The sequence below is a fragment of the Channa argus genome, chromosome 22 (genome assembly GCF_033026475.1).
Source record: "Channa argus isolate prfri chromosome 22, Channa argus male v1.0, whole genome shotgun sequence".
NCBI classification, from domain to species: Eukaryota; Metazoa; Chordata; class Actinopteri; order Anabantiformes; family Channidae; genus Channa; species Channa argus.
The window spans coordinates 8,631,409-8,651,075 of record NC_090218.1 but is presented as its reverse complement, the minus strand read 5'-3'; the positions used below and the strand labels follow the sequence as shown (position 1 = coordinate 8,651,075).

The window sequence follows — 19,667 nt, the reverse complement described above, 5'->3', positions numbered from 1 at the left end:
TTTTATAAGGTCAGATCACCTCATTTGAATAATACAGATTCATATTCTCAAAAGTCATAACAGTTAAATTTCTGCACATACAGTATGTTGAACGTTAGATCTACACATGAACATACACAGGGGGAAAAAAAGCATTTATACTAATAGTTTGGCCGGAGCCATTTGCAGCCAGAGTTTGAATCCATTCATCCTGACGTTTGCTTTTAAAAAGGTGCCAGTTTCCTGCCATAAAAATATAAAGTTACAGAGTGCTTGTAATTATCCACAGTAAAATACTTTGGCAGAAATGGTTTCTTCTCCATTAGGCCTTTACGGTATATACATCACTCTCTCACACACAAGTGCACCAACATGCACACGCACCTCACATCAGGCTCCATGCACACTGCATCCTCCCCTGAGTCGAGTTAGTGGGAGACATTTCTCTCATAACTGAGAGATTAAACACAGCAATGAGCTCCGGCTGACTCTTGAGAAATTAAGCTTAGTCACTGTATGGTCTGCTTAACTGCTCCTCCGTCCGGTATTATCAAGCGGACGGTGAGAACAGAGGGACATAAAGACTGTTTTTCATTTCTCAGTACATAGTTACTGCCACTGCAACATTTCCTGTGTCAGCGGTACAAATACTCATGATTACAAATTCGCATTAAGTGGAAACTTAGCAAAATACTTTAACTTAACATACACAGTATATTACACATACAGTAGTCTACATCAGAAAAGAGGAAGAGAAGGGAAGCTTGCTGCTCCTGTCTCCACTACAGAGCATTCATTGTGACTTTAAACTGGGCTGTCAGACTAAACATAATGGCTGTCATATTAAGGACACATCAATCAATCACACTACCACCCTCTGTTGCTTTGAGAACCTAAGTGTAGCAGACTTGTGCCACACAGACCTGACAGATTATATGGCAGTGAAAAACTGATGAGCGGACATGGAAGAGAAGCTCACTTTCACACAGTGACATGCAAGATGTTTTCCCCTTAATCGCCGAAAGAATTTTCCGCGATGAAACACACATGCACACACTTTTGGGAGTGATGACAGAAAGAACATCTGACACGACTGTGGACGGGTAGAAGTGGGGGGGGTGGGGTCGCCTTGGTTCCCGTTTCCCGTCAGACTGCGGGAAGAAGCAAAGGAAAGAGGCTCAGACAGTGCGATTGAGCTGCTGTGACACCCGCAAGGTCAATCCTGAGTTGTTCCTGCGGTGGCAGCCTTCTCAGTGTGAAGGAAATTTCAAATTGATGTCCTACTAGGTGACGCATGCAGAGAATCCTATGAGCCCGAGAGCACCAGCTATTCAAAGTCCACATGGCAACGTCTGTGAACCTATGATGATAGTGACTGGGAGATATTGTTACTCCCAAATAAATGCGTCACAACTTTACAGGACACTTTCTGATTTTCTGCCCCAGTTTCTGATGGACTCCAAGATGGATTGTAAAACTTTTAACAACCTCAAAAAGGCTGGACTTGAGCCAAAAACATATAGCTTTCTTAGGGATCAGTCCTGTTATGTTGAGCTTATCTTGAGCTTCCATGTCATATTGGTCCGTGTGATTTATAGTTAATTTGAACACAGAGCTCTGAGTTGGCAAGTTTACTTAATTTATCCCTATAGAGTCACTTGTCTTTCTCTCTCCCCCCTCCTTCTCCAGGTATTTATGCTTCCTAAACCCAAACTCACATGAAGTATGAGAATAACAAAGAGGTCATGGGTTAACCCAAACTCTAACAAAAGGCACATGTCACATAACGTGCATCACGTGGGTAGAATAAGAGGCATAGCAGTAGTTTCACAGTGTGCTCAAACTTCACTCTCCTGGGAGAAAGTTTTTATGAATTTCTGACCCATCTATCCCCCCTTATAACCTTTTTACTCCAAATACTTGATGACCAATTTATGTTCACTACAGCCACTACACGAGCACACAAATGGCAACATGTAGCTTCGGGTCATTATTGGCCGCTGATGCAACACAACACAACCGGTTATTTTACAGTAGTAGTATTTAGAAAAATAGCAGTTTCTCTAATCATAGTCAAAAATAATCTTTATGTAAACACCTAAAGCTATGTCATTCTCTGTAGGACTTGCAAAATGCAAAAAAAGGGGCAAAATATCTGCATTGTGTCTAAATTAAAAACTAAATTGCAGTTTAATGTTGTCCATAGCATGTGAGGGATCTTTTTAAATACTAGAATGCATCACAATCCATTATTCTTCCCACACAGACCCAATGCAAATATTCCATATAGAACGTTTCACTGCACGTAGGACATTGCTGCAAGGTGAATAGTGTGAGTAATGGTCTATATCTGTAAGACACAGTTTATGTCCGCCCACAAGTCATAGCTTATGTGCGTGCCAACAGCAAGTGCAGTCATAACATTAGACCTAATCACCTCAGCATGATGCAATGAGAAAAGATCCACAACTTATTCGTGCCCAGCTCCGATGGCCACTGAATGAAGGGCCATATGCGTGGGTCAGCTCTTTATGAATTCCTCATGGTGATGGAGCATGGCAGGGGGAGGATTATCCATGAAAACAGATGGGCAGGAAAAGAAGGAGGGAGCAGTCAAGCTGAGAAAGCTCTGCTGGGTGTCTCCTTATGGCAGAATGAATTACAGACGACCGGCAGTGCTTAATGTCAGATTGCAGCGCATTATCCATGATTGATCATTTTTATATTGACTATACTCAATTAAATATATAGGCAGTGCACGGACAAAGTAGGACTCGCACGGTGGACTAGGCGCAAGGTGTTCACTTGGAATATGCAAGGGGTTTGGTTAGACCTCCGGAATCCTCCTTTGTAAAACGACAATGCTTTTGTTACCGTCACTGACATGATATGAATCCCATCAATATCCTTTTATGAGGTGACCGCAACAAAATCAACACACTGTCTTATTGGCACATCTCCTTTGTTTTCTGTGGTGTTACGGACGTCCATCTATAATAAGTGAATGAACACCCATAAACCTGAGCAGAAACAGCAGCCAGTAGAAGTAGACGATGTGTCTAACTGAACGAGGAAAAAAAATAAGTCACACAGGCAAGAAAGTCTGCTTTAAATCTTTCAAATATGGCTAAAGTGTGTCCACTTCTCAATCTGAACATAGACACTTAGCTGGCAAATAGTATTCTGTGGGCAATTCATCGTTAAAGCTGCACATTATTGGGTCCACAACACAATATTTTGGCCTGCATTTAAAAAGATGCGTCTAACTTTAGCCACGATGGAGAATAACAGATGTGAATATTGCCGTTTGACCACAGCTGCTCAGTAATTGTTGGACCAAAATGATGCTGATAGTTGCGTTAGTCCCCATCAATTAAGGTCTGTTCGGGTCAGTTGCCTTGTTAACTGGTTATAATTATCTCCAGGTCTATTTGGATTCGGTCTAACTAGCCCCAGTTCTGTTATTCATCGTCAAAAAAACTGCATGTTGGGGTCTTTTCAGATTGAGTTTACATGTATCGAACTGTGATGACTTGTGATTATTTAAAGAGAAACAGATGAGCCTTCATAGGTTTTCTTCTGCTCGTTTTTCCTCTTTCGACACGTTAAAATGTCTCGTGAAATAGTACAGATATTGCCTGCTGCACTGTCACAGCCTTGGAAGTACGTAAGCATACTTCCCTGCATGACCAGGCACAACTGCATTCCTATTCTGCCAGTGCTGGATGCATGATTAAATAATAAATAGCAGCCAGTGTGCCAGCATAACAGCACAATTATGAGACTTATCTTTTTCAAAATGAAAAGGCTGCCCACTCCTCCAGGGTTACAAGAAGGAAATGATGTCCTGGCATTTTCAGTGCGCTGCTGGATAAGCCAGGACCCTTATAACATGATAGAGAATATAAATGACCATGGAGCAACATTTTGGCTGCATCGATCAATTACTGACAGTGCATTTGGTCAGTGATGTCTGAGTGCAAATAAATTGACTTTATACGTTAATACACAAACTTACACAAGCGAAAAAGCCAAACAAACATTATTTGTGGTGTCACAAATTGTCTTCCGGGTTATAGACACAGCATGTGAGTGTTCTTGTTGAGGTTTGTCTTCACTTTACACTATGACACATTTTATAAAATTAATTTAAGTCTCTTTTTAGGGAGCTGTTCACTCACTGGCAGCACAACATGCTTCCCTCAACGCTAATGGCAGCCCAAATATAATGGGTAGATCCAGTAGGTATCTAGTGGGAGAATCTTCGTCTCACTGGACCCAGGTGAAAACAAATGAAAAAAAAAAAAGCGGGAAGATCACGGAAGAGCATAAGATCCCATCTCCTCTTTATGTGATGTCAATTCACTTTTTGGATGGCACTGCAAAATTATTTCACCTCCGACATCAGAGCTGAAGTTATTTTAGAATCCAGTGTCAACCTTTCTTCCAGATTCTCTTACAGGCTTTAGTAATTCACAGAGTGAAGAACATGCAAAGTATATGTAATAACGTGTAGCTGCAGACAGACCATATGAAAGATCATAAGAACAACCGCATCACCTGCACTTGTCTCAAAGGAGTTAAGGACTTGAACTATCGGAATAAAGATTCTTCTTTATTCTCAATAGTGGTGAAACACTGTAATGTGGCTAGGACCCCTGGGAATACATAAAGTTAAAAAGATTTAATATTAATAAATAGAGAAGAAGGCAACAATCGCTTCTTGTACCAAGCAAGGGCTGTTACCTAAACGCCAGAGATCCTAAACAGACCCAGTTCAGCCTTTTTCGTACACACGCGCTCAAGATCCGTGAGACTCCCTGAGGAGTGACTCAGCAGGAGACTGCAAGATTAATCATAGTTTAGAATAAAAGCAGAAAGAGTCAATACATTTTATTTCATTGGGGGCCAATCAGAAGTGCAGGAGGCTGCAAAGTAACACACACACACACACACACACCCAGCAATACCCTGTCACCCATAATCTAATCTCAGCCACCGCATGCTAATATATCACAATTACCTACTCAGTCTGGATAGTGTCATTAGAAATACATTGTCTCCATTACCACAGAGTCTGCACGTGTGCGTGTTCGGGTGGGAGCATATGCCCTCAAGAGTGTGGATGACTGTTTGAGGGGGGGGGGGGGGTTCTCAATCTTTCGGCGGACTATTTCATATTCAATTACATTTTCATTACATCACTGGGTTTGTTGTATGCTAAGTCAATAATAGCTCAGTTAACTTGCCCGAGGTGCAGAGAGGCAATAGTGACATTTAGGTTGTTAGCACCTTCATTAGAGAAAAGGTGGAGCAAGCAACTCAACAGTGGGGCACATTGTGGCATACAGACACAGATAAAAAGTTAAATTTGAAAATAATAATATAATTCTATTAGATTAGATTATTATATTATATTTAATTATACAATTATATATATTTTATACAAGACAATTGTAGTATATTAAAGACTAATTTGATTTTGATTGAGGATGTGAGATTTTAGATGCCCCATAGACACTGCATCAGTTTGTGTGGGTCACTGTTTCGACCTTCAGTCCTTGACAAAGAAATTGAGAGAAAGAACCATCAGCCAACAGTCAGTTTTTTTTTATAGTCCTGTTTCCACTGCAGGAAGAACCTAATTTGTCTACATGCCTTTCCAGCATAGCCACGGTAAGAAAACTTAGTTTTAGGGTTTCATTGTTCTGGTTCAGGAAGTATTAGAACAGGGGGCTCCAGTGACTGAAGTGCAGCATTTAACACCAACACAGCATTTTCAAAAACCTTCGCAAATGCTAAATTTGCTTTCGAACATCTACAACAGGGAAATTTCCAACTTCCAGGAATTTTCAATAGAGTAAATGTTAGTAACAATTATATACCTATATATGATGCTGTGCAGTTAACTAAAGCGTCCCATCCTCAAAATACTGAAATTGTCAATTAAAAGCTTTAACAATAACCATATTTGAAGATTCATTTTGGGCTGTATTCTAAAGTGAAGGCTACAGTGCAGGACAGCTGTAACGCACGGCCATCACACAAGCAAACACTGGAAAACTTCCCTGCCTAATTAGCAAAAAAGAAGCAGGAGAAAAGGCCACATCCTCGTACTGACACGCGTCAACGTGCACACGCACGCACAAAGACACACATTTACTGCTGTTGTAAACCTGAGAGGAGCAGTAAGGAGTGACATGCCAAGGCAGGACCACAAAATGGATGTTGTGATTGTTGACACTTCATTAAATAGAGAAAAAAAGAAAAAAGAAAAAAAAACAGAAAGAGTGGAAGGAGGAAGAGAATGCATCAGTCAGCGGACATCCAGTACAGATGACGCCAGTTCATCTGGACAAATGAAGTACTCCACCTGCCATAACCTCAAAAGTAGGACATGTAAGGACACTTGAATAAAGTCACACTATGTTCCACAGCCTTTCCATAACACAATATGGCATCTCCTGCTGGCAGGCAGGCGTCCCACTAACTCCATCGGGAGGTGACAAAATGATTCGAGCAACAGCAGAGGGACCACAAACTAAGTCCGTTTAGAGTAAACTAATGGGTTAGTTGGTGGGAGATTTAGTTGTGATTATATGAAATGCCACAGAGGCAAAGGAGCAAATGGTGGAATGCTATTGCTACGATATATTATCGTGGCCTCTGTGGCTTGAGTAAAACACTTGTGACCTTGGGAGCCATGGGATGAGTTTTAAAGGACCTTTATTGACACGGATTGCTCAGGTGTGTTGGCCTTAATGAATAAAAACAGTTTTAAGGTAATAAAAATTTAAGTCTATTAAATTCTAAGTCTATTTTTACACTAGCCGTGTAAAAACTTTGCAGAAGTTTGGTTCGATTGGCTGAGCTTTCACCTGCAGCGTTCCATCAATTCTCAGTGGAGGATTTATGGATTAAAAGTGAAAGCGATCGCTGTCCCTGTAATCTAATCTGTGACACATGCATTTCCGTAGCATTGTAAGTAGGCAGTAAGTGAAAGGCAACGCAAAGTACTGTTTTGTTTGAAGACAGGTCGTCTCTCATCCGAGAGGTTTCATCCGTTTTGCTGACTGGTGTTGCCGAGCACCAACACTTTTCACAGCCCTCTAAAGACTCAACAGCAAGTTCATGTGCTTTTAATCTTCTGCTTTTTGCTTGGACCGTTGTGCGATTGTCTATGAATGTTTATAGAAGTCATCACTTATACAAATATCATTAACCTTTACTACACAAGCCAGAGATGAGACGTAGAAAATAAAACTATTCGACGGAATCATTTGTATCTTGTTATGAAGCAACAGAGCTCAGGCATTAAATGGAATCTGGAAAAAAAAAAAAAAAGAACCTGCTTTTCACTTTGTTATTAAGATCAAAGTGGGTGGTGGAGTTGTACTGGGCTGCATTATAAGAAGAGGTGGTGCTGTTTTGGCCACCATATGAATGAGATGGACTAAACATTAGAACCCCTTCTTCTTATAATGCAGTCCAGTTTGACTCCACTACTCACCTTGACCTCAATAATAAACACATAGTAGAATTATCACCTTTCTGAGAGTTTCAACATAAAAACAGAGAAATCATAACCTTGTAAAAGTAGAATTCATGGCAGTGTCACTGTATTGGAATTGCATTACATTGCACAGGTGGTCCTAATGTGATGCCCGATCAGTGTATATGCCCCTATGATCTGTGCGGGGTGTATTCCAACTCTTACCCCGTGTCAGCAGAGGTTCGGCCCGGCTCCCCTTTGACCCTACGTGCACCCAGCACCTTTTAGCACCTGCCTGGAAAACTGTGAAAAAGAAAAAAAAAAGAACACACAACTGAGACTCACCAAGTACTCTGCGTATTATTTAGCCCAATTTACTCGCACAGTTCATGCATTCAACAACTTTCTGAACCAAACAGGTTCCCACATGCAGCTACCTAGCTGCATATTTCCTGCCTTTTCTCTCACTGTCTTTACTCTGAATTATTCTTTGATTGCTCTAGATTACACTTCAGCGGAAGTGATGTTTTGACACCAGATGTCATTTTTGTTTTTTTGTTAAAGACAGAGAAAATTCCCTGTGACTTCGACTATTATTTTGGCCCGTTAGAAAAAAAAGGACACGACGAAATAGATTCCCCTTCATTTAGTATCACATATCCGCAGCAGCAGAGAGAAGAGGAGAACAGGAAAGAAGAGAGGAAAGATAAAGCAATCAGGTGGGGACACCGTTCGGTAATGGCCTGATAACGCTGTATAGTTATGATAATATAGTTCGATTACAGAACTCTTCCTGCTCCACTGCACCACGTACAGAGAGAGAGAGTTTACACATCTAAGCTAATCTATCCTGAAGACATTACAGCTATGATTGGCCAAATCTGCTTGATAGAAAATCAATGTAATTAACAAGGTTGGAAGGAGCACAAACCTGTGGAGAATGTTAGATTCTGTTCCTCTTGGTACGAATAGCCGATCAAAATGCAGCGTACGTTTTTTTTCTAATGGTGACCTCTGTATTAATCTGGTTGGTATTAAATTAATTATTGATCGAGAACAACATCATCACAGCCAAGATGTCCTTTTGCGCCCTTCCTCTTTTCTCACCCTAACTTGTCTTGACTTATCTTGTCTCACCTAGTTATATCTTTTACTTCCTTTGGTTTTATTTGATTGTACAGCTAACCCCCCCCTCCCCCTCCCCCTCCCAAAGCCTCTGCACATCAGTTTCAATTTAAATGTATCTGGAAAAATGGCCCGACTGAAACCAACTGATTAACATAGTCTTTTTTTTTTTTTTTAGAATTATTTTAGAAATTAGAAATTAGAAACTATGCTATGAATGGCACTTCCATTTACTGCTTCGTGCTGTCAGAGTTGGCTGCTGAAGTGACAAAAAAAAAGTTCTGCGATAACATTGTTGGCTCAAGGATACAAAGTGGGAGCAAAGACTAAGCCTGATAGCATCGTATAAGGTGGTTCTCCTTTGGCTACAGGTGCTTTCATAAATATTTATCTGAAGCCTCAGGTTGTCAGAAGCGGGGATTGTTTATTCTGCCAAGCACTTGTCAGACCAAACATGCTGACGCATTAACTGGCTCAGGAAACATTTGCATACTGCTTTATATTTAACTGAACGTGACAAGCGTCATCAAGTGTGATCTTCAAACAGAACGATCCCAAATGGTTGGAGCTTGTAAACTTAATGTACATTCCACCAAAGAAAGTGGTTGGTTCCTAGGGGGATTTTTTTTTTCTCCTTTTATTAAGTACAGAGAGCTTTCCCAAGGTTTTCAAACAGAAAAGAAATCTTGGCTGTTAACAAAATGACTTCAAGGGAGCCGGAGCTTTCAGTCCAGTCTGTCCACTAGACCCGGTTCAAATGACAGGGCCCATAGGACCACGGGGTCTAAACTTCAGTCTCTGGGCGTGACACAAGCTGACTTTTTACAACTCAAACCATGTCAACAGTGCACACACATAACCCTCTGTGTTACCCTACACCCTCACATCCCCAGTTCATGCGGCAAAACCTGATTTAATGCTTTTGAGATCAAGTTCTTTCCTCAGCCTGGTGTTTCATTCTCCCTCTTTCTGCTCTCCTCCTTTAGCGATTCCACCTTTAGGGTTTGTGTGCTAAAAATGGTGTTGAAAGCTTGAGGGGTGGACGGTGAATGGATGCCACTCTTGCCAAATTGTCCGTGAAGGATAGTCAGAGCAAGAGACAGATGAAAGAAGAGTCAGGACATGAGAGACTGAGTAAGAATAAGCACTGGAGAGACATCAGAGGAAAGGGTGAGGACAAAGGACAAGTTACAATGGGGCAATTAGAAGAAAAGATGCTTAGAGGGAGGAATCGGAAGATGGGAAAATGAGATTGTGCTAGAAAAAGGAGGATTAGAGTTTGTCAGAGTGAGGAAAGAAAATGTGGCTGCCAGTCACTTCTCTGCTTTGTCAAACTTGAGTACGTGCTGCCTTCGAGGCCCACACATAAAAATGGTGTGAATCAGGAGGAAAATAAGGAATCGAGAGCTCCAGGGACACTGAAGAGCAACAGGAAATTGCTCTGTGAAACCGACTCAGAAAGTTTAAACCTGAAACTGTCTGAGTCAGACAAACTGACAAATACACCCCGGGACTGTAATAGGACACTGAAATATTGACGAACTTGGTTTATCCCACAACATAAAAAAAGGATGAGGGTGAAGTATTTGGGTCCTCTTTGCTGAAATACTACACTACATACAGAAAAGCCTTTTAGGATTTGAGATTATGACCTCTGCTTGCAGAACCCCACCTGTGGTGCATATATAACGCGCACAGCGTTTCGTTATTTTATTCACTTGTTCCTAGTTACAAGTTGCACTTAGGTCCAAAAGTCAATTAATTGATTTGAAGATGCTGGGTTAAAAAAAACAAACAAAACAAAACAAAAAAAATTCACCTTTGCAAAAATATTAAAAAACAAAAGTTACCGTACACAAATATTCGTTTCTTCATTTTACTGTTATCAAGGCAGTTTTATTTTTCATAACTAAAACTGTGGCTGAATTATTGCTTTATTACAAACATTTTCATTACGCAGATGTTTTTACTTTTTATTTTCTCATCACATTGCTTCAGGGCTGATTTGTTTTGGCTTTTTTTAAACACAAAGACTTGAAGATTAGTGTGTATTTATACTAGAAAACATTCACTTCTCCATTTACAGTACACACTGTCCATTTAACAAACTGTACGTTCTGAGGCCAAGCGGCTCAGAAGAGTAACTTGAAAGTGGGGGAATACTTATGCAATCAATTATTTTCTGTTTTTAAATTAATTTGCTACTTTGTAGGCATCTTTATTTTTTTTATTGATATATTGTTAGGCACCAAGTTTTGTTGCATTTGTCACATGGTGTAGATTAAAGAAATTTTACGTGTCACACATCATCGCTGCAAAAAAGATCTAAAACTGGTGTGTGCGTTTCATAATTTAGACTTGTCATAAAAAAGTTGTTTGATAGTAACTGTCAGGCTGAATAACTATCACTGAGGCAGCCTGTGGCTTTCCCAGGACTTTCTACCATGTCATTGTACAAAGGGAATAAAACTGTTTTTCCACTTAAGAAAGTAAAGCAGTGCTTTTTGCTAATGCCTGCTAGATAAACTGTGCTACATTAACATGCACAACTTCATAAGTCTTTTTGTAGTTTGTACTCAACGTAGTGTAATGGGGCATGTCATTCATTGCCCGTGTGGGATTGACAGCAGTATTGGGAGGGTCAGTCCAGCAGGGGACTGAAGTAAACAGTGTTTTTGAACCACACCAGCATTCAAACTCATCAAAAAGGGCATTTTCAAGATTTTCTACTGTTTAACATGGCTCAAACTCATTAGCCATTAAACGAAGAAAACCGATCAGAGAATCCTCACAGCATGTTCGTCTGGTTACTGTGCAAAAACTGATCAAATTGGATTGAGCTCTCCACTTATTTGAAACACACTATAGGAACCATAGGATAGTTCAATGTCTACGACAACATTTAAGTGATACACTATATTGCCAAAAGTATTCGCTCACCCATCCAAATAAATGAATTCAGGTGCACAAAGCAAGGTCCATAAAGACATGGATGAGTGAGTTTGGTGTGGAAGAACTTGACTGGCCTGCACAGGGTCCTGACCTCAACCCGATAGAACAGCTTTTGGATGAATTAGAGCGAAGACTGCGAGCACTGTGTATTATGTATTTCATAAACACACTCCTAAACCTCGTGGAAAGCCTTCCCAGAAGAGTTGAAGCTGTTAGAGCTGCAAAGGGCCGACGTCATATTAAACCCTATGGATTAAGAATGGGATGTCACTGAAGTTCATATGGGTCTGAAGGCAGGTGAGCGAATACTTTTGGCAACATAGTGCATCTCCGACTCTCCAGCTTCATCCATGTAACATGATTTTCAGTTTAACGAGTGACCAAAGCTGGTATGAAATTTCTTTGAGAGATACCAGAGGCAAAGAACAAGCTGTTCTACACTGTAGAGACAAGGGCACGCTGATCTAATCTCTCCTCCTATTCTCCGTGTATCTACTGTACGGCACCTGCTTTTGTTCTCGTGTGCTATATTTGTATCTCCCCTTAATCCCGCCTGCAGAATTTATTCATAGCCAGATGGAATTTAGCAAAAGAAGGTGTAGAGACGCCATGCTGTCTTTTCTCGGGGCCTCTTCTTCTTTTAACATTAGAAAAACTTGCATGTTTTACCACAAACAGCTAAGGCACAAGTTTAAAATCCTCTCATTGCCTTCACTGAGAATTGTGTGTTTGTGAAAAGCGTAAGCAAGAATAGAATTTCTCCCTTCTGGTCATTTTTATTAGGAGATCAAATAAATCGTGTCTTTTTTTATCACACAGGGAGCCTCACCTGAACTCTGCTCTGTAGGCTGCAGAAAGGGGGAAAGCAGTGGACACACACACACACACACACACAGTTGGACATTTGTTTGTTTGCATGTAACACACCACACACTTTTTCTCACTGAGGCCGGCATGCAAATGTGCACCTTATGGGTCAGTGAGCTTTGATGGAAAGTAAGGTCACAGTATACTGAGGCTAGGGGTGGGGGGGTGCAGATTAAGAAAGGAGGTGGCGTCTCACTGTGGGCAGCCCGGACACAGCCTCCAGTCATTTTATTAGCCAGACAGAAACGCTGCAGGATGCTTTTTAATACCACCGGTGATTTACATGGTTACATGGACACACACACACACACACGCATAGTAACAGCTCTTCCTGCAAGTGTTCATTGCAGTACTATGCAGAGAATAAGCATTATTTCACATCAGCAAGGCTTGCAGAGTTTAAAGGGAGTCCTCACTGATATCTTGACATATATAAAACTTATTCCCCTCTGCCCTGCACTGTGAATGAGGGTACAGTATATGTGCTTGCTATTGTGCATTGTGTTCTCATTAAATTGTTTTACACAATTGCAGACAACGACGGGCAACAAAGTAAAAGGCAAAACGCAAATGAATGTGTGGAGAAATTAACAAATGCAGCTGCTTCCACATGGCACAGCACTATTGAACAATTAACATCCAATCAGGCTCTGCAGCAAGTATAAAAATGCTGCGCTGAGGTCCAGCGGATTCTGAGTTTGGCAAGAGGAAGAGATCTACATGACTGGTTCATTGTAGGGGCACGGCAGCATATTTAGTCAGAACACAAGTGACGTCTGCATTTAGAGCTAAAGCATGAAAAAGACATCGGTACCTAGGGAATGTGAAGTTACATCAAAACAGGTTAATTGTTATCTTGTGATGGATGCAGTCTGTTTACCGTGCCTGGTCAGAATGGGTAGCTTGCTATTCTTTTGTTTGGCTTAAATTGGATGGAGATGGGAATAAAAAGAGGGGGGAAAAGAAATTGTGCAACTGTATCTGGAAAAAACTAATACATGAACAGCTGTCCAGTGGTTCTGATAATTGGAGTGTAATTATACTCGCAAAGGTAAAGTTGCACTGCTTTGTTGACCTTCTGAGTTGGCTCCCTGTGTTGTTACTTTTTAGAGTCACGACAGAAACTCGGGGTAAATCTCTAAAGAGGTGTGTGTAAAATATCCACACTTGATTTACAACCCCAATTCCAAAAAGGTTGGGAGGACGTGCAAATGTAAAATCAACAGAGTGCAATGACTTGCAAATCTCATCAACCCACATTTTATTCGCAATAGAACACAAACAAGATATCAGATGTTGAAACTGAGACATTTCACCATTTCATGGAAAATATTAGCTCACTTTGAATTTGATGGCAGCAACACATGGGGCAGAACAGGCTGGAAATTAATGCTGCAAATCAAATACAAATGGAGGAGGATTTGACAGCTAATTGGGTTAATTGACAACAGGTCAGTAACATGACTGGGTAGGTTGGTGGTGGTGGTGGTGGGGGGGGGGGGGGGGGTTGTCAAATAAACTAACCGTAGGGTCAATTGAAAATTGACCCGAAGAGAAGAAGTTGGTGTCTAAAACAATGGCAGGGAAAAATTCCAGCTTGTACATAAACTTATTATACTTACAAAATTAAGTATTAAATATTAAGTACAAGGCCACAATACTGGTCAGCTATTAGACCAACAACTGATTACAGTGGCTGTTACAAAGAATGGACAGGAAAAACAAATTGACAAACGATGGACTATTTTGAATGATCGGTACTTTTGGAATGAGCTTAGACAAATGCTGCTACTTCTGTCATCACTATTTAATGGATCACATTAATCTTTCAAGTCTACCTAAGCAGCTCCAACAGGAGCCATCATAAGCCCAGAGATTTCAAAAATACTTCTGAGCAGAGTGACTTATCTGATGCCAGAGGCTGAGAGACGTGTCAAATGTAGTGAGACGCACCAGCTTTTCCATCACACCTCTTATCCTCACATGCAGACTGTGTGCAAAGGAACATTATACCCCACCCAGATTTATCTTCGTTGTATTTTCCATTTTCCTTTTTTTCCTGGCCTTGCTATGACCCAGTTGCAAAGGCAGTCTTGGTGAGAGATCCTCCTCCTGCCAAACTCCCTGTCCTACATATGACATCTGCCAGGCTCGAACCATTTTAAAATCTCGCTCTATGCCACGGTAAAAATATACTGCCGACACAATGATATGTTGTCAGGCTACATTTACATTCTCACTCAATCACTATTACAAGCACAAAGAGCAATAAAGGTCAACATGAAATGGGAGCCTTGAAATGAATTTATCATGCATGAGTTTAATTCAATAGCAATTCCATTCAATATCAATAACTCATCAAAGGCTCATTGCCATCAATGAATTATTGAATTATGTGAATGTGCTCAATGTCTTCCAACTGTTTATGCATGGAACGGGTTCAATACGATCAATAGCTCATTCTCCTGACTTTCACCATTAGAAAATGACCTTGAAATTACTTTATGCTTCCTTCAGATGTGCCGACAAAACCTCCGCATTTGATTTTTGTGTCTCGCGTGGTTCAATTTGCAAATTGAAAAAGCTAAATTAGCAGAAGTTTGGAAAATTGAGACAAGACCTAGTGAAAAGTTAATGGGAAAAGCACACAAATTACACTATATCGTACAGTGTGATTGAACCCAACATGCTGATAGGAAGAGCTCAGTGCTTCCTCTGGCAGCACTGCGACACCTCTGAGGATGATCCTTTGCTGCGTTAGTACAAATTGTTTGAAATGTTGTAACCCTTTCATTTGTTTACATGCCCTTCAATGGTCATTATCTGTGGTTATAAAACCACACTCTTACTGCATCTGTAACATGATATCCAAAATGCCCTTTCGTCTAGTTAAAGTTGTGCTCTCTCTAATCAGAATCACATTCTTTATTAGTACAAAGTGTATTTAAGGATATCTACAACTTTGATTTAACTATTCAAAAACGATTATTAAGATATCGAAAACCCCTCAACTATGTTGCCATTTTAACATAGATTGGATATTTGTTGCCAATATCTATACTTCAGTTCTTCCTAGTCAAAAAGAATATCTTAGATATCCACAAAAACCCATTCTTCCTATCAACAATTGTCATTTCACATGTCCACTACATCATTCTTCATTGGAGTGTAACGTTTGCCATTCCTGTGTCTCGGGCTTTCAGTTTCAGACACCACATCATTTTATATCTGCATTCAAAAGCTCGTAGTTGGAAAAACCTCCATTTCTTACATCTCGAGTTGCTACGAATCACATATTCAAAATCAAAAATAAATCAAATGGATATGAGCAATACATTTGTGGATATCTGCAGTACAAGTTGGGGATATTTGTGTAGACACTAGTCGCTATGCATTTTAGATATTCAAAATCATACTATGAATTTCTCAAGTTTTCTCTTTGGATATCCAACATTTAAACTCTGACTGAACATTGCATTATAGATATCCGTAACCGGAATTGTTCCGAGTAAGAATTCTACGCACATATCTGGAATAATTATTCTGAATATCTGAAATGGCTTGGTAGAGATCTAAAACTGCAAGTCCAATCAACCCTGAGTCCAATACACATGAATGGCAAAACTATGTTATTTCCTGGGGGGGAAAAAATGAAGTTGTGGATCACTAGAGTGCAATGGTGGTGTGGGTAAAATTACAGAAACAACTTTAAATCAAGAAGCAACAATTGTACTGAGTAGTGACAACGCTGAGCAGTGATATTAAAAATGTAAAAAATCGGTGTTTCTCATCTCAAAGTATTGTCTTTTGTCACCCATCCATTCACGCTGCCCATATTCACCCCCCAGATCAGTTTCTGACCTGTAAGGTATGACATATCAACAGGGAGCCAAAAGGGGCATCAAAATGACAAAGGGGACTCATGTGCAAATGTGTAAATCTGCCTCTGTTACAATCAAAGGCCATACTGTCCAAAGCCTCCATGACACAAGGCCAGAAAGCTTTAGTGACTAAGTGCACATTCACCCAGAGAATTAGGAAGGGAAGAGGCCTCTAAGGAGGATTCTGGCAGGTTCTGAATTATTGTCTTTTCCTATCTGGCCCTTTGTGTTTCTCTCTCTTCTCCCCCTGTGGCTATGAATGCAGCCAAATCCACCTTGCTTTGCTTGGCTGGCTGGTATATTTCGACCATGTAGAAAAGCCCCATAGAGGTTTAACGGATGGTTTTGTGTGACTCAGAGGAACTGAGCATAAGGCCAGTGCCAGGGGGAAAATAAATAAATAAAAAGATGTGATAGTAATGACTGCAATAAGAAAAGGCATCGCCAGGTAAACGCCAATCTTATTACCTGTTGGTTTGTGTTCCACTTTGTCATATGTGGGGATGCTGTGTTCAAAATTAAAGTTTAAAGAGCAAACAAACAAACAGATGCTTCTATTCTTTTTGGGTTTAAGTCCTCCAATCAGCACGATCCGTAGCTCCCTGCAACACTAATGCATCAGAGCTGCTTCCATCAGTTCCCACTTGCGGAAACTAAACTGAATTGGCTCTTACAATCAAAATCCTTTCAAAAAAGAAAAAAAAAAAAAAAAAAAAAAGAAAAAGCACAGATTGTATTGTACCTGAGTAAGAAATTATTTAATTTCACCTCGGGCTCTAAATATCTGCTTTACAGAAGACACTTTCAAAGATAAATTTTAATTTGCAGTCTTGCACAGACACCATGAATATTTCAAGAAAAGCCGCTTTAATTTAACTTCTCCATTGCACATAACACAGAGGTTTTAAATTCCAATAGCCTTGGAGGTGAATGGAAATTGGTGAGGTTTGAGTTATTAGAGTTGTGCACACGTGTGTTTGAGCGTATCCCTGCCTGTGCAGTGCATCAAATGCATGAATGTGCACACACACTATCGGTGACTATGGACTCGCTTTGCCCTTATTCATGCATTTCTCTCTCCCTTTTTATATTCAGTGCAATGCCTCAACATGAAAAGAGCTGCCCTAATTGGAGACTGCTTTCTATGCAGGTTCCGTTCCACATTGCCACATCAGGAATTCACAGAAAATAATGATAGCATGGAACAGTAAATGGAAGAGGGCATGTGTGTTTGTGTGCATACTACAGATCAGTAGAAAGAAAATGAAAGGCTGGGAAAGAGGAAAAGCAGAGGGAAAGAGGAAAAAAAAAAAGTGAGACAGAAACCGTGATTATGGCTAAACTGTCCTCTACCATTTTCGATCTGAATGATTCCATTATCTTGACATAATCCGTCCAAGATCTGCTTATTCTCCATTCTAGCTTTGAAAATTTCACAGTGAACGAACCAGTTTCTGTCACTGCATCTCAATCAGGTCATTATCGTACTTTTCAAGGGCGTGTGTGCTCAGCCAGCACTCGATAAAAGCCAACAACACGGCCCGGAGGACATTGATTACTGAACTCATTCGTTACTGTACATTCGTTGTCTTCTTTGTCTCCGCGCCCTTCGTTGTCCCTACATTTTATCCACTTTTAGGTTTGTGGGGTTGAATATGAATTCAGCTTAAATGCAAGCTAAGGCAACAGACTGCAGGCTGCAGCTTAGCTTTGACCAGGTGCTTGGCAACATATTGGAATAGATTTTAATGTGGTTTGCCACCCATTCACCGAGAAGATGACTTTGCCTTGAAAGGAGAGAAAGGGGAAAAAAACAAAAACAAAAAGGTCGAGAGGTGGAAAGGGCGAACGAGCTGGTAGAGAGGAAAGCACCAAAAGAGAGAAATAAGAAAAAGAGAGACCGTCCTCATTGAAACCGAAACAGAGGGTAAAACAAAAGTAAGACCCTCGAAGAAAGAAAGTGGACTCAGGCACGAAAAGAAAGGCAGAATAATGCGAACAAAAAGTAAAAAAGGGAAAGACTGGAAAAGTGTCTGGTTTAAAAGGGAAACACAACGAAAGAAATTCACCAGGGGCACCGATTGTCTATCCAGAACATTCCCTTTTCAGCGCCATCAAAGACAGCAAAACTTGCCGATGCTGCGCTTTTCATCTCTTCGTTCTCTTTCCCACTCTCTTCTTCTGTTTTGTCGAAATGGCTGACATTCAAGAGTGACCCCGTTGTGCTTTTCTCATTCTATTATTCCCCCCCACCCCCCCCAAAAAAATGCAAGATTTGCAGTCTCAAACCAGAAATATCCAGCAACTTCTGTTTTGCACGGATCAGACAAAGATTAATCTCCTTATCTGGTTTAATGAATCCAGGCCTAAGGGTGTGCATATTATTAGCTTTAAGACCTTTGCAGTTTAATATCTCTCCCCCAGATATGAGTCCTCACCACAGACAAAGGCTGATTCATCTATGGCTCCAAGTGACAGAGATGGTGGTCTTTTCTACGAAGCCTATCAATCAAATACGAACAGGCAGCAAAAGAAAAGCATTATTAGATGAGTGTTGAGAGTCATGCTGCAGTTTGATGAGGTGCAACTTTACAATTTCCGATTTGCAGCAGCAAAGTTTTCATATTTGAGAAGCTGAAAGCACTAATTTTGTTGCGGCTTTGTTCTGAAAGGGCATTCTGTGGCCAGAACCTTCCAAACGGGGAGGATTTCAAAATAAATGGCTGCAAACAAAAAGCTGGAGTTTGTGGTGGGCACCTGCAGAGACACACAGTTTGTCAATGTGTAAATCTTCACATCAACAAGGTGTCAAAGGCCTTTCAATGAAGATCATTTAGCAGAAAATGGGCAGAAAGAAACAACACTGCAGGCATCCATCGAAAAAATATATCAATCTGTACATGGAGTACAGCAGGTAAAGGGAAGTAGGGATTCAGAGAACTTGAAGATCCCTATAATCCAACTCTTATTGCACTTTCTTAACCACTTTGTACTGTGGAATTTATGGCTTCATAACTTCAGGGTTCTATACTTCATCCACCCACCAGACTAGTCAAGCACCTTGATTTGCTGTCTACCATGAAAAGGCGTCAAGCCTCCAGCTGAGACGAGCCAAACCCACAAAGGCAGCAGACCTGTTCCAGAGGCAATCGCTAATGAAAACAGGAAGGTAAAACCTGACTTCCAATGTAGCTCCGGATCTATTAGATACACACCTACCGCAGCTGTTATACGTGCTCAGTTATGATCCTCGTGTCCAACAGCAGACAAAACAACATTAAAAAGATGATTTGGAGCCGAGCAGAGACCTGAATCATGTCGAGCTATTCATCTGGTGAATAATGCGAAAACATGCATGCAATTCAAAAGCA

General features: G+C 40.6%; 1 long non-coding RNA gene across 1 annotated transcript in view; it reads right to left on the bottom strand.

Annotated features, from left to right (window-relative positions):
* LOC137107595 (uncharacterized) overlaps positions 1-19,667 on the bottom strand; it is a 137,166-nt gene that overhangs the window by 54,861 nt on the left and 62,638 nt on the right. Inside the window, exon 2 of the long non-coding RNA XR_010912070.1 lies at positions 7,697-7,774. This is a non-coding gene — a long non-coding RNA (uncharacterized lncRNA). The remainder of the gene's footprint in view (positions 1-7,696; positions 7,775-19,667) is intronic.